This window comes from Ceratotherium simum, chromosome 1 (assembly GCF_057802395.1).
Source record: "Ceratotherium simum simum isolate JZ-2026a chromosome 1, ASM5780239v1, whole genome shotgun sequence".
Classification (NCBI taxonomy): domain Eukaryota; kingdom Metazoa; phylum Chordata; class Mammalia; order Perissodactyla; family Rhinocerotidae; genus Ceratotherium; species Ceratotherium simum.
Window position 1 is genome coordinate 99642182 of NC_141900.1, and position 12687 is coordinate 99654868.

At 39.3% G+C, this 12687-nt stretch overlaps 1 pseudogene; it reads right to left on the bottom strand.

The window, feature by feature from the left end:
• LOC101392542 (peroxiredoxin-5, mitochondrial pseudogene) overlaps window positions 1-9902 on the bottom strand; it is a 47226-nt pseudogene extending 37324 nt beyond the window's left edge.
• Window positions 9903-12687: the final 2785 nt, after the last annotated feature.

A 12687-nucleotide genomic window follows, 5' to 3' on the forward strand; every position in this document is an offset into this window, starting at 1 on the left:
TATCACCATTCAAGAAGCAGTCACACTAATCATCTATGTACTTCCATTAAGGAGATGTCTACTTCAGATGTACTGATGTCTGGATTTTGAATCAACTTAGCATGTGTGAAGTCCTGTACTCAGGACGGGGAGAGAAGACAGCAAGAGATGGTGCCCAGGTGTCTCTGCATACCTCGCTTAGCCTTCTCCAGAAAGGTTGATCATCTGTCTCATTTTTTTTTCCTTTTTGCCAAGAAAGGTAATCGAAATATAATGATAAAGTGAAATACTACCACCCCTTTGCACCCATATTTTGTTAAAATATGCTTTAACATTATTATAAAAAAACTTATAATCTCAAAACAAAAGGAAGCCTGTCACCAGTCTCTGTAGGCCAGGGAAAGCCATATTAGTGAATGGAGACGCTCCCATATTTTATTTGCAACTCACTGAGCTACATCAAAGGTTATTTGTTAGTAAACTGATTGGCCGCCAGATTTGATCTTACATTCATAAATTGGTTGTGCCATGTGACCTTTCCCTTGCAGTATATTAACATGCACCAGGTGGCGGTAAGGAAGCACACAAAGCTAGGAGCTTTCATCTGAGATCACAATTCAAGAATTTTAAAAAAACACTCTTATGTCTCAAAATTTAATTACCTCGATTATTGAGAAAAACTAGTCACTATAATAAAATCAAGTCTACAGAGCAAAACCCAAAAGCACCGTAACCCTTCAAAACAAAGATTTGTTAAATTTTTTCATTTAACTCTTTTTGATATATTTTTCCCTAGTCTGCATATTCTCTCTTCAATGGATTTCTTTAATGTATAATTCACCCAACAGTTAGGCTTTGTTATATTAAAGCCAAATCACAACTTCTAACTCCTTTTAGTCTCTTGAGTCTCTCTGTCACTGTTTTTGTCTGCTTGTGTGTATTCCAAAGTCCCTATGGTGTTTTTAGTCCACCTTTCCCAATACTTACCTGTGTGATGAGACATGGTTGTTACTCCTACTCCTCCCCCACTTTCAGCTATCAATTTTTCTGTTTTTTTTTGTAAAGAAGATTAGCCCTGAGATAACATCGGTTGCCAATCTCCCTCTTTTTTGCTGAGGAAGACTGGCCCTGGGCTAACATCCTTGCCCATCTTCCACTGCTTTATATGGGACGCCGTCACAGCATGGCTCGACAAGCGGTGCATGGGTGCGCTCCTGGGATCCGAACCTGGGGCTACCACAGCGGAACATGCGCACTTAACTGCTAGGCCACCACGCCAGCCCCCAGCTATCAATTCTTCAAAATGAAACACCTACAAGCTGTTTACCACCCTACCCCACAGAGTCAGTTGTGTAACTGACAGATAAGGATCAATTGCTTATAGAGTTACCCTTCTCATATGACATTAACACTCAGGAACTGTAGGGCACCTTAGCAGTGCCAACAGAGGAGATTTGGGATTTAAAGACATTCTTGCTTAAACTGCAATAGATAATGGTTCTCAATTATGGATTATGAAGATGATAAGAGAGAAGAACATTAACTACTTTCAAGTTTAGGGGAATGTCCTAGTCAGCTGAGGCTGCCATAACAAAATACCATAGTTTGGGTGGCTTAAACAACAAAAATTTAATCCTCATAGTTCTGGAGGCTGGAAGTCTGCTATCAGGCTGCCAGCATGGTTGGGGTCTGGGGAGAGCTCTCTTCCTGGCTTGCAGATGGCCACCTTCTCAAGCTCTGGTCTCTTCCTCCTCTTATAAGGGCACTAATTCCAGCATGAAGCCTCCACCCTCATAATTTCATCTAAATTTAATTACCTTCCAAAGGCCACCAAATATCATCACGCTGGAGGTGAGGGCTTCAAACATATGAATTTTGGGGGAGACACAAACGTTCAGTCCATAACAGGGAGGAATATAGGGGCAAGGGATTAAAGGAAATGTTAAATCAACAGGGGTTGCCATTGCTCTAGTTATTTTCTGTCATTGGGCTAAACTGGATACCCAGAGGATGGTGACTTTTTTTTTTGTTTATTGTGGTAACATTGGTTTATAACATTGTATAAATTTCAGGTGTACATCATTATACTTCTATTTCTGCATAGATTACATCATGTTTTCATGTTCACCATCCAAATACTAATTACAATCCATCATCACACACATGTGCCTAATTATTCCTTTCGCTCCCCTCTTTCCCCATTCCCCTCTGGTAACCACCAATCCAATCTCTGTCTCTATGTGTTTGTTTGTTGTTGTTATTATCTACTACTTAATGAGTGAGATCATACTGTATTTGACCTTTTCCCTCTGACTTATTTCACTTTGCATAATACCCTCAATGTCCATCCATGTTGTCACAAATGGCTGGATTTCATTGTTTCTTATGGCTGAGTAGTATTCCATTGTGTATATATACCACATCTTCTTTATCCATTTGTCCCTTGATGGGCACTTAGGTTGCTTCCAAGTCTTGGCTATTGTGAATAACACTGCAATGAACACAGGGGTGCATGTATCTTTACACATTGGTGTTTTCACGTTCTTTGGATAGATACCCAGCAGTGGAATAGCTGGATCATATGGTAGTTCTATCCTTAATTTTTTGAGGAATCTCCATACTGTTTTCCATAGTGGCTTCACCAGTTTGCACTCCCACCAGCAGTGTATGAGAGTTCCCTTCTCTCCACATCCTCTCTAACACTTGTTGTTTCCTGTCTTGCTAATTATAGCCATTCTGTCGGGCGTGAGGTGATATCTCATTGTAGTTTTGATTTGCATTTCCCTGATAGTTAATGATGTTGAACATCTTTTCATGTGCCTGTTGGCCAGGATGGTGACTTTTATGTCGCATCAACTAGACTAATAGTTCTCAGCCCTCACCTGGAGAGATTAAAAATATTGATGACTCAGTTATATGCTTATATTCTGAATTAATAGTTCTATAATGGGGTCAGAAAACTGTTTGTTTTACTCCTCCAAGTGATGTTAAAGTCAGGTCAGAGTTGAGAACCAGTGATTTAACCAAGACATGAAGGGATATCTCTTTGATCGTTGTGTCTCTTCCTCAATCATGGTAAGAATACTTGGGATGTAATCCGTACTTGCTTAGCGGGAAAATGAGGACAGAAATCCAATTCCTTTTCCATTGTCTTGTATTATCATTAAATAAACTTTTTAATGTATGAATTATTAATTTATGAATTTGTAATATGAATCTATGCTATTTTATCAGAGTTGTCAGAGAAGCTTAGGAAACCTATTTCTTTCCTAAGAATTTATCTGTAAAAGTGATAATATACTGATAGGGAAAACACACAAATATGCAAAAGAATTTTCATATTTATTCATTATCATAGAGCATTAGAACTGGAGCAGACCATAAAGATCATCTACATCAGTATTTTTCAGATCGTGGCTGTGATCTAGTAGAGTACTGTGAAATCAATTTAGAGAGTTGCAACCAGCATTTTCTTTTAAAGAAAGAAATAACCTAGGATAGAATAGAACAGATTGGAAGATAAAATATCAGAACCCATCACATGCAATAATGGTGAGTGTCTTATAGAAGTTTTGTGAAACTTCTTTGCCATGTAAAACCTCTTTTTTACAGTGAGTGATCATCAAAATGTGTGAAAGCCATTAATCTAAGTCAGTTCTCTTTCTTTACAGATGGAAAAAGGATCTCAGAGAAGCTAAGAAAATTGCTTACATTCACACAGCTAATTTGTGGAAAAGACTGAATTGAAACCAGTTTTCCTGTTCTCATTCTTGGATTTCCTTCTGTGGAGTATCAGGTCATGTGAAACAGGAGACTCTGGAAAATACAGGGAGGTAGGTGCGTGGAGGACATGAGGCACGTTTGTGGGTGTGGCAGTGTTTGTATTTTAGTATATAAGGAGAAGCAAATAGGATTCTTTTGTAGGTCATATTAAGTAAAAGACTTCAAGTTTGAGGAGGTTAAAATATAGAAAAGATGGAATTCAAATCTATAATTGTAATATAAGCATACTAAGTTCTGCTACTTTTTGTAGTCATTCGACCATTTCCATACCGTTTTTTTTTTTTTGTTTTCTTTCATTCTATTCTACTCTTTTATTGGAATCATAATCCATCTACATTAAACACAAATCATTGTTTTGGGAAGATAGTGTTGGATTAAAGTGCAGGATGAATTAGGATAAGGAGGGACCGGAGCCAGAAAAAACAGATATGTAGCGGCTGGAATCCAACAGACAGGTGATGATAATGGAGGGCAGAGACAGTCCATGAGACCATTTAAATATGCAATAAACTAGACTGGGGAAGAAATTGACTATAAAGGATGTTTCTTAAAGTAAATTTCCTCATTTGCATCTTAATCACTTGGGATCTTTGTTAAAATTCATATTCTTTTATTTTTTACTTTTAATTGTGGTAAAATACATATAACAGAATTTACCATCTTAACCATTTTTAAGTGTACATTTCAGTAGTGTCACCTATACTTACAGTGTTGTGCAACCAATCTACAAAACTTTTTCAGCTTGTGAAACTGAAACTCTATACCGTTAAACAACTCCCAATTTCCGCCTCCCCCCATACCCTGGCAACCACCATTCTACCTTCTATCTCTATGAATTTGACTACTCTAGAGACCTCAAATAAGTGGAATCATACACTGTTTGTCATTTTGTGACTGGCTTATTTCACTTAGCATAATGTCCTCAAGGTTCATCCATGTTGTAGTTTATGTCAGAATTTCCTTCCTATTTACGACAGAATAATATCCTGTTGTATGTATATACCACATTTTGTTTATCCATTAATCTGTTGACAGACATTTGAGTTTCTTCTACCTTTTGGCTATTGTGAATAATGCTGCTACGAACAGAGTGCACAAATATCTCTTTGAGACCCTGCTTTCAACTCTTTTGGATGTACACTCAGAAGTGGAATTACTGGATCATGTTAAAATTCATATTCTTGGGTTCCACTCTGGTTGTGCTGAAATGGGCAAGATCTAGGAATTTGCATTTTTTTTTTTTAATTTCTTGTTTATTGCAGTAACATTGGTTTATAACATTGTAAAAATTTCAGGTGTACATCATTGTACTTCTATTTCTGCATAGATTACATCATGTTCACCACCAAAATACTAATTACAACCCATCAGCACACACATGTACCGAATTATCCCTTTCACCCTCCTCCCTCCCCCCTTCACTTGTGGCCCAGGTGATTCCTACGTTCTGTAAAGTTTGAGAGGCACTGGATTCAGATGTGAAAAGCTTCAGGTGTCAACAATAACCAAAATATTTCTAACCTAATATTGTTAATATGTCTGTTAGTGAGGCACAGTTCCAAAAGATTGTGGGAGTGGGGGGAGGAGCATGTTTGGAAGATGGTTGCGTTTGTTCTGGGAAATGGATTGCCTTACTACTGAAGAGAAGCCCCAAATTACCTCCTGTCTTTTTAATTACCTTTGCTCATTTAGTCACTTGACATTAAGTGTTTCCTATAAGCCTGGGACTCTATAAAGCTCTGCAAATGCAAAGGTGAGTGGAGGATTATATTAGACACATAAGTCAATTCGCTGTCATAGTCAACTTCTCTTCTAGCGTTAACAGTCTCTCCCTTAGTCCTTGGAAACTACAGGTCCTGTGACACATTCTCATTCCCCAAGCCACAACTGAATGGATCAAGACTGGACACCTGCCCTAAGGCCAGTCAATCGATTGACCAGATGCTCTCTCTCCAGAATTTGAAGGAGACATCTTTCTCGTTGTTCACTATCCTCCAGACACACTGAATTGCTCTCAGGTCCTTGGCCATACTTAGCACATTTCCACTTTAGGGCTTTTTCTTTAGCTTTTATTTCTTCCTAGAATGTTCTTGGTTTCCTCTTCCCGCGGCTACCTCCTTCTTGTCATTCACTCTCAATGCCACCTTCTCAGAGATGCCTTCCCTGACTACATCATCTAAAAATCACCTAGGCACAGTTACGACATCATCCTACATTAATTCTCTCTTGGTTCTTATCCCTATTTGTTATTATTCTTGTTTCTTTAATGTTTTTATTGTTAGTCTCATCCTACTAGAATGAAAGGCGCAGGAGAACACGACCTTGGCTCTCAAATTCACTTCGGTATCCCTGGAGCCTAGAACATTCCTCTGGGGCATGATGAGATCTCAGTAAATACTTAGAGAAGAAACAGATTGTTGCATGAAGATGTAAGAACTCTAACCAGAAACTCCTCCAACTGGCCACAGATTGTTGGAAATCTCACCCAAGTGTACTTATTCTAATTGAACAGAGAATCTCACTAGGCTAACATTTCATTCTTTGCCAATAAGTATGTACAATCTCCAGTCTTTTCTGACATCAGTTATGCTAGGGAAGAAAATGCATTTTCACTGTTACATTCATTTTCATTGTCAGCCATGATAGCAACAGCTACAGACAGAAGACTCTAGAGTGGAGATCTTGTCCTTCGCTGATCTCCTTGGAGGAAAGCATGAATCACTTAACCTCGGGGCGCTGGGCTCTGCCTTCAGGTTAATCATACTGATCTTTCTGGCAGGGATTGTCCAGTCAACTAATCAATGTCTATAAAGTATATGGATAATGAAGAAGGCTATAGAAATAATGATGATAATAACCTGTCTTTTGCTGACACATGGTGTGAGCAAGGAAAAAAAGCAAAAAAAAATTTTTTTATGCTATGGACACTTTTATGGTTATGTGCAATTATTTTACAACCTTTCCATTGTACAGTCTGTCTTTTATTCTTTGGGACTTAGACCTTCAAACTGTTACCTTCTTTAAGGCAGCTATCCTAATATTATTTTCAAAAAACCTATTCTGCCAGGTAGAGTAATTTTCTACTTTTCACTTTCCTGCAAGTGGCAAATTGTCACCTTTTTATTACAGTGCTCTTTTGTGTCAGAGAAGACATAAAACGTGCACTTAAAATTACTATAGACTGAACCATCCTGGTGGGTGTTCCATTCACATTTAATGTAATTAAAATGGCAGGGAATGTTGGTCCTCTGTTTGTATTTCTAAAGGAGGAGCCCATTTACTAGGTGTCCCATTGCCTTCTCCTTTCCTCTCAGTGGTTACACTAAGATTGTAGAATGGCAAGAATTTTAACCATTTGCTGTCTCATGTAGGGCTGCCTATAGGACAGACATTAACAAAATGGATTTAGTGTGGTTTAAACACCACTTTCCTGCACTTTAAGAACCCTTTATTACTATTTCCTTCATATTCCTGTGTCCTCATTACTCCAGTATCCAAGAGAAAAGTTCTGAATAAACTCAGTCAAAACAATCTATGTTTTACGTATGTACCCTTCCATAAATGGAGCTTGAAGAAAATCATGGGGATAAAGAAACATTTAATCTGAAGGAATGGGTTACTGACGGAGCGTCTGTGAAAGGTTAGTATTTTAAGCATGGAAGTTCTGAGTGTCTTGTGAATCATGTCATATAATATTGCCTTATCCTACCAACATTGTCATGGTTTAAAGCCAGCCCTGTTTCAAGTTCAATAATTGGGTCAAGATTGAACTCAAGACCATATTTCTCCTCTTTGATAGTGCCATTTTTACTTCCTCCAGAAACTTACTTCATCAGAGGCAAGAAAGAATGCTCTATCTGACAGCAGTTGCTGCGAGATTTCCCTCGCCCTTTGTTTTTAGGAGGGTTGTAAATTATGAAGTGTTACCGTTTGACTCAAGTTAGATTGCATAGAGGGAAAATCAAGAGAGTAAACAGAGTAAGACCTGCAATGATAGGATAAGAAAAAAATCAGATTTCTCATATTGCCAATTTGAAAAGACACTAGTAAACCTGAAACTCTTTCTAGCTTCACAGAAGCTATGACTAAGAGACAATTTTCTCTGAGGTGTTTTGTGTCCTTTAGAACAGCCAGAAAGTCACATAACTTTGTGCATCTATTCAAAATGCTGAGAGAATCAAGTTTTGCACGTATGAAACTACCAAGCTGGTCAGAATAGCATTGTGTTACAGAAATTCTAAGAAGCTACTACTCAGAAAAGAGCAAAACATGCTTTTTAAAGAATCAAAAGTATCAGAGAAGTGTTCACCACAGCTGTTTGATATCTTCGGTCATGCTGTGTCCAGGTTCCCTTTCATAATTAGAAGTGCAAAAAACCCCTCAGCCTTCCCAAGTTGCCAGGAATGTTTCATGTAACAATAAAGGGCTGCCCCCATATATCCTCAGTCAACAGACAATAAAAGAGAAAATTAGTCTACTAAAAAATGATAGTAGGGCTTAGGAGACAGGAATGGTGGTGGTAGATTTGTTAAACAGTTATTCTGGCACTAATCTTTCTAGAGGACAAAGAGGATGGAGAGGATCTTTTTTTTTTCTTCTTCTTCCCAAAGACCACACGGTTATGAAAAATCATATCTATGAAAAGCAAAACTACACAAAAAACAAATCCTGTATTAATAACATAGACATTCTTGTAAGACAAACAGGTAGGCAGTCAGAATTCAAAATTAGGGACAGAAGAGTTTGGTTGCCTTCTTTTTTGTTCTTGGGGCCTTTGCACATGTTATTCTTCCTGCTCTCTCCCCACATGTCCACATAGCTCACGCCCTTACAGCCTCAAGTCTGGTTCAAATGTCCCCTCATCAGAGAAGCCATCTGTATAAAATAGTACCATATACAGCAGGACACCTCCCCCTCCACCATCATCTTCTTTCCTCCTTATTCTATTTTATATTTCTTTATAGCAATTGTCACCACCAGATGTGTGAATTTAACTGGGTTTATTTTCTGCCTCCTTCTACTAGAATTTAAGCTTCATGATGACAAGTCCTTTGTCACTTTTTTTGACTGTTATATCCCTAGAGCCCACAGTAGGGTCTGGCACATTGTAGGGGCTTACGAAATATTTGTGGAATGCAGTGGATGATTTGTTCAAAAATCACTGATGCTATGCAATACCAATCTCTCTATTGTTTATTTTCCTTGAGACTCAGGGCATAAGGTCGTCTTCCAAACCATTTCTCCAGCATTATTTTTAGTTTATTTCCTGTATTTACTCTACAATTAACCAAGCTGGACTACTGTGTTTATTGTTTCCAAATATACCCATAATATAGTGGGAAAAATACTGGTTTTAGATTTAGACATATTTCTAACTGAGTTTGGCCTAGTTGAGCCTTGTTTTCTCTCTGTAGAAAAGATCAAGGCAGAGTTATATAAAGCTGCCTAAAGAACAGCAATCTTTGTGAATTAATGATTTTCCGTTAGGTGTTTCTGTTGACAGTACTTGGTCCAGAGGTATGATGCACTTCCTGTAACAGAGCAGGAAGGTCTCTGGCCTCCAAAGAAGGTGCTGCCGCAGATAGCCTGTAATTTCATCTACCTGCATAGGGGATGGAAAATAAAGAGGAAGTCTCCTGTCTCTGCTATTATGCTCAGCTCTGGTGGCTCCATGGCACAGTAGGCCCGATTCCTAATGCTATTGGTCTTCTTGGCATTGCTCTTCAAGAAGCACGGATCTGTCACTTCCTGTGGGCCACCTGGAGGGCCAGGTCAAAGAGGCTGTTGGAGTGAACAGCTCCCTTCAAATATAAGGAGGGTGCCTTCACAGTTGTTATTCTCATATCCAAAGGGCTGTTCATCATTCCTCAACCCATTTGCCTATGAGCCCAGGACTTAAATGCACTATTTTGAGGCTGGAGGCTTTACTCCCACTGCTGTTACCAGCTTGATGGTGCTGCTAGAGTTTTAGCTTGTTTCTGCATGACCAGGAGCAGCTCACCATCAGTAGAAAAATCACACCCTGAATCTTCTCCAGCTCCCAGGGTTCTCAGAGCCTGCTTGAATTCTCCCTCAGGATGACGGACAGTGGGAATACTCACTGGCTTCTGCACAACACCTTCCTGCTCCACATAACTCATAACAGGCAGTACAAAACAACAGACTCCAGTATCTTTACATTTTTCCCTGATATCGTGGTTTATATTTGTCCATAATTCCGTTACGATAAGTAAAATTACAGAATCGGGAGAAAGAGCTGGTCACATTAGAAAGATGATGAATTTCGTCTGGAAACCATGGACATTAAAACCTATTCACATTCTGTCCACTCTTTCAGGGAGATCATGTCCAGCCTGTGATTCCATCTGCCGCCTCTGTCTCCCTGTGCTCTCGCTGTTGGCTGTACAAGAGAATCACCAGGGGTAGGGCTAAGCAAGGACATTTTCTTGTGCTCCTGGTTGATTCTGATGCACCACTGGAGTTGAGAAACATTGTGCATTGTGATGATGATTCCCAAATTTCTTTCTCTGGCCCCTATTTCTCTACTGAGCTTCGGCGACCATTTGAAACTACTTGGGTGACTCCAGCTGGATAAAAATAATGACAATGAAGAATAATATTAGGTAAAGTTTACATATTGGGCCCTGTCTTATGAACTTTTATACATTAACTCATTTACCACTCACAATAACCCTATGAGACAAGCACTGTTATAATCACCCCCTTCTGTAAAAAGTCTGCTTTCTTAACCACTGTTCTGTGCTGTCTCTACTTTCGAAATGATCCAAAGGTGCCACCAAACTCAGCACATTCAGATCTCATCAGTCTTTTTTCTCTCATAGTCTATTAAATGTCCTCCTCCTCTCACACCCTTTATGCTAGTGAACGGCACCAAGATCTGCACAGTTAACCAGACAAAAATCCTAGGAGGCATAACTGGCTCTTTCATTCTCTCACTCTTTTTACAACCAGTTTGACTTATTTCATCTCCACAATACCTCTTAGAATGTTTTTTTTTTTCTCTTTATACCCACTGCTTTAATTAGGCCATTGTTGCTTTATTCCTGAGTCACTGTAGTATCCTTCAATCTCCTTCAATTCCATCTATACGTTGTTGTTGAGGAGTTATTTCCAAAATCCCGATCAGTTCTGTTACTTCACTGCTTAATAACTTTCAGCTATTTCTCATAACCTTCCTGATAAAATCCTGATAAAATCCTGATAAAATCTTCAACTTGTTACCGCCCAAAGGGAGTCGTCTGCCTGCTGTAAGACAAGCCAATAGTCAAGAGGCAAGGTGGTAGGAGAGAAAGGGTTTTTTTTTTTAAAGATTTTATTTATTTTATTTTTTTCCCCTTAAAACCCCAGTAGATAGTTGTATGTCATAGCTGCACATCCTTCTAGTTGCTGTATGTGGGACGCGACCTCAGCATGGCCGGAGAAGCGGTGCGTTGGTGTGCGCCTGGGATCCGAACCGGGCCACCAGCAGCAGAGTGTGCACACTTAACCGCTAAGCCACGGGGCCGGCCTGTAAGGGTTTTTTTTATTACAGCTTGCTAGCAAGGTGGAAGATGGCCAACTAATGTCGGAAAGAACCAACCATTTTCAGGGGGCACACAATCTTGAAGCAGTTATATAGGCCACTGGGTTATAGGGGAGAGGTTAGGAAATGTTGAACTCCCTGGTGTTGCAGACTGGGAGTTGCCACATCAGATCTTTCAGTTGTCATGGATATCAGCACAGAATCTCTGTCCAGAGGCCATCACATTCCTAGAGAACTCAAAAGAATAAAGTTCTCATCTTATCACAGCTGGGAGGGGCCATAAAATCTACAGAGCCTGCAAATTCCCTGGAGACAGACTTATCTGTCTGTCTTATCTAGGCAAACTAAAGCAAAGGGTTATCTAGGCAAACTAAAGCAAAGGGGCTGGTGAGTCAGGGTTCTTCATAGTTCCAACATGGCTTCCTTCTATAAGATGGCTTCCTTCTATAAGATGGCTTCCCTTATGCTAACTTTTGACTGTGCCTATATCAGTTAACTCAGCAGTGCTAATGAACTTGGTTCAGAATTGTTCTGGATCTGCTGCTCCAGCCTTTTACCATTCCTCCTCCACAACCCTATTCCCACTCCTACATCTGCATACACTCTACCCTTCAGGTGTTAAATTTCTTGAGACCTTGAACATTATTCTCCCACATACTTCAGTAACTGCACATTCTACATGCTTCCCCATCCTATTGCCCATCTAAACTAAGCACTGGAAGGTATTGCCTTTTTTTCCCTCTGAGGTAGATGTACCTTCTACGTACTCTCCCAGGATTTTGCACAGACTCCTGCAGAAAGTCTATTACACTACGTTGACGTCCTCTATTTGATTGTACGCTTTTTGAAGACAGGTCCATTTCTGTGAGCTTGTTTCCATAAAGTAGGTCGATTATATAGCACACACTTAAACAGATGCTGGATTGAAAAGCACATCTGTATTAGGAGCCTACTCTATGCCAAGCATTCTGATAGAGACTGTAAGAGAATGTGTGATTAGATAATAGAAGAGCTTGCTTTCAGAAACAGCAGTCTGAGTGATCAGTTCTATAAATGAAATGTGGACACATAGCCAGCAAAGTTACTGAGTGTAGGCTTGTTTAACGATGATCTAAATAATTCTTGATGGTCAAGAATGTTTAATTAAAATTAAGTCTACAATTCACAATTCTCTGTACAGAGATATTTGAGTTAAATTCGCCTCTGAGTTTAATCAAATCTTACAAACGGAGTTTATTAACTTTATATTATTGTATTTTATAAAACAGGAGATGCTGACTCAATCGTGAGCTTGATCCTCTATTCTGAAGCCCTTATACGTAGGGACAAATAAATCGTCTAGCCTTTTCTTTATAACCCAAGGAGCCACCAACCACATGGTG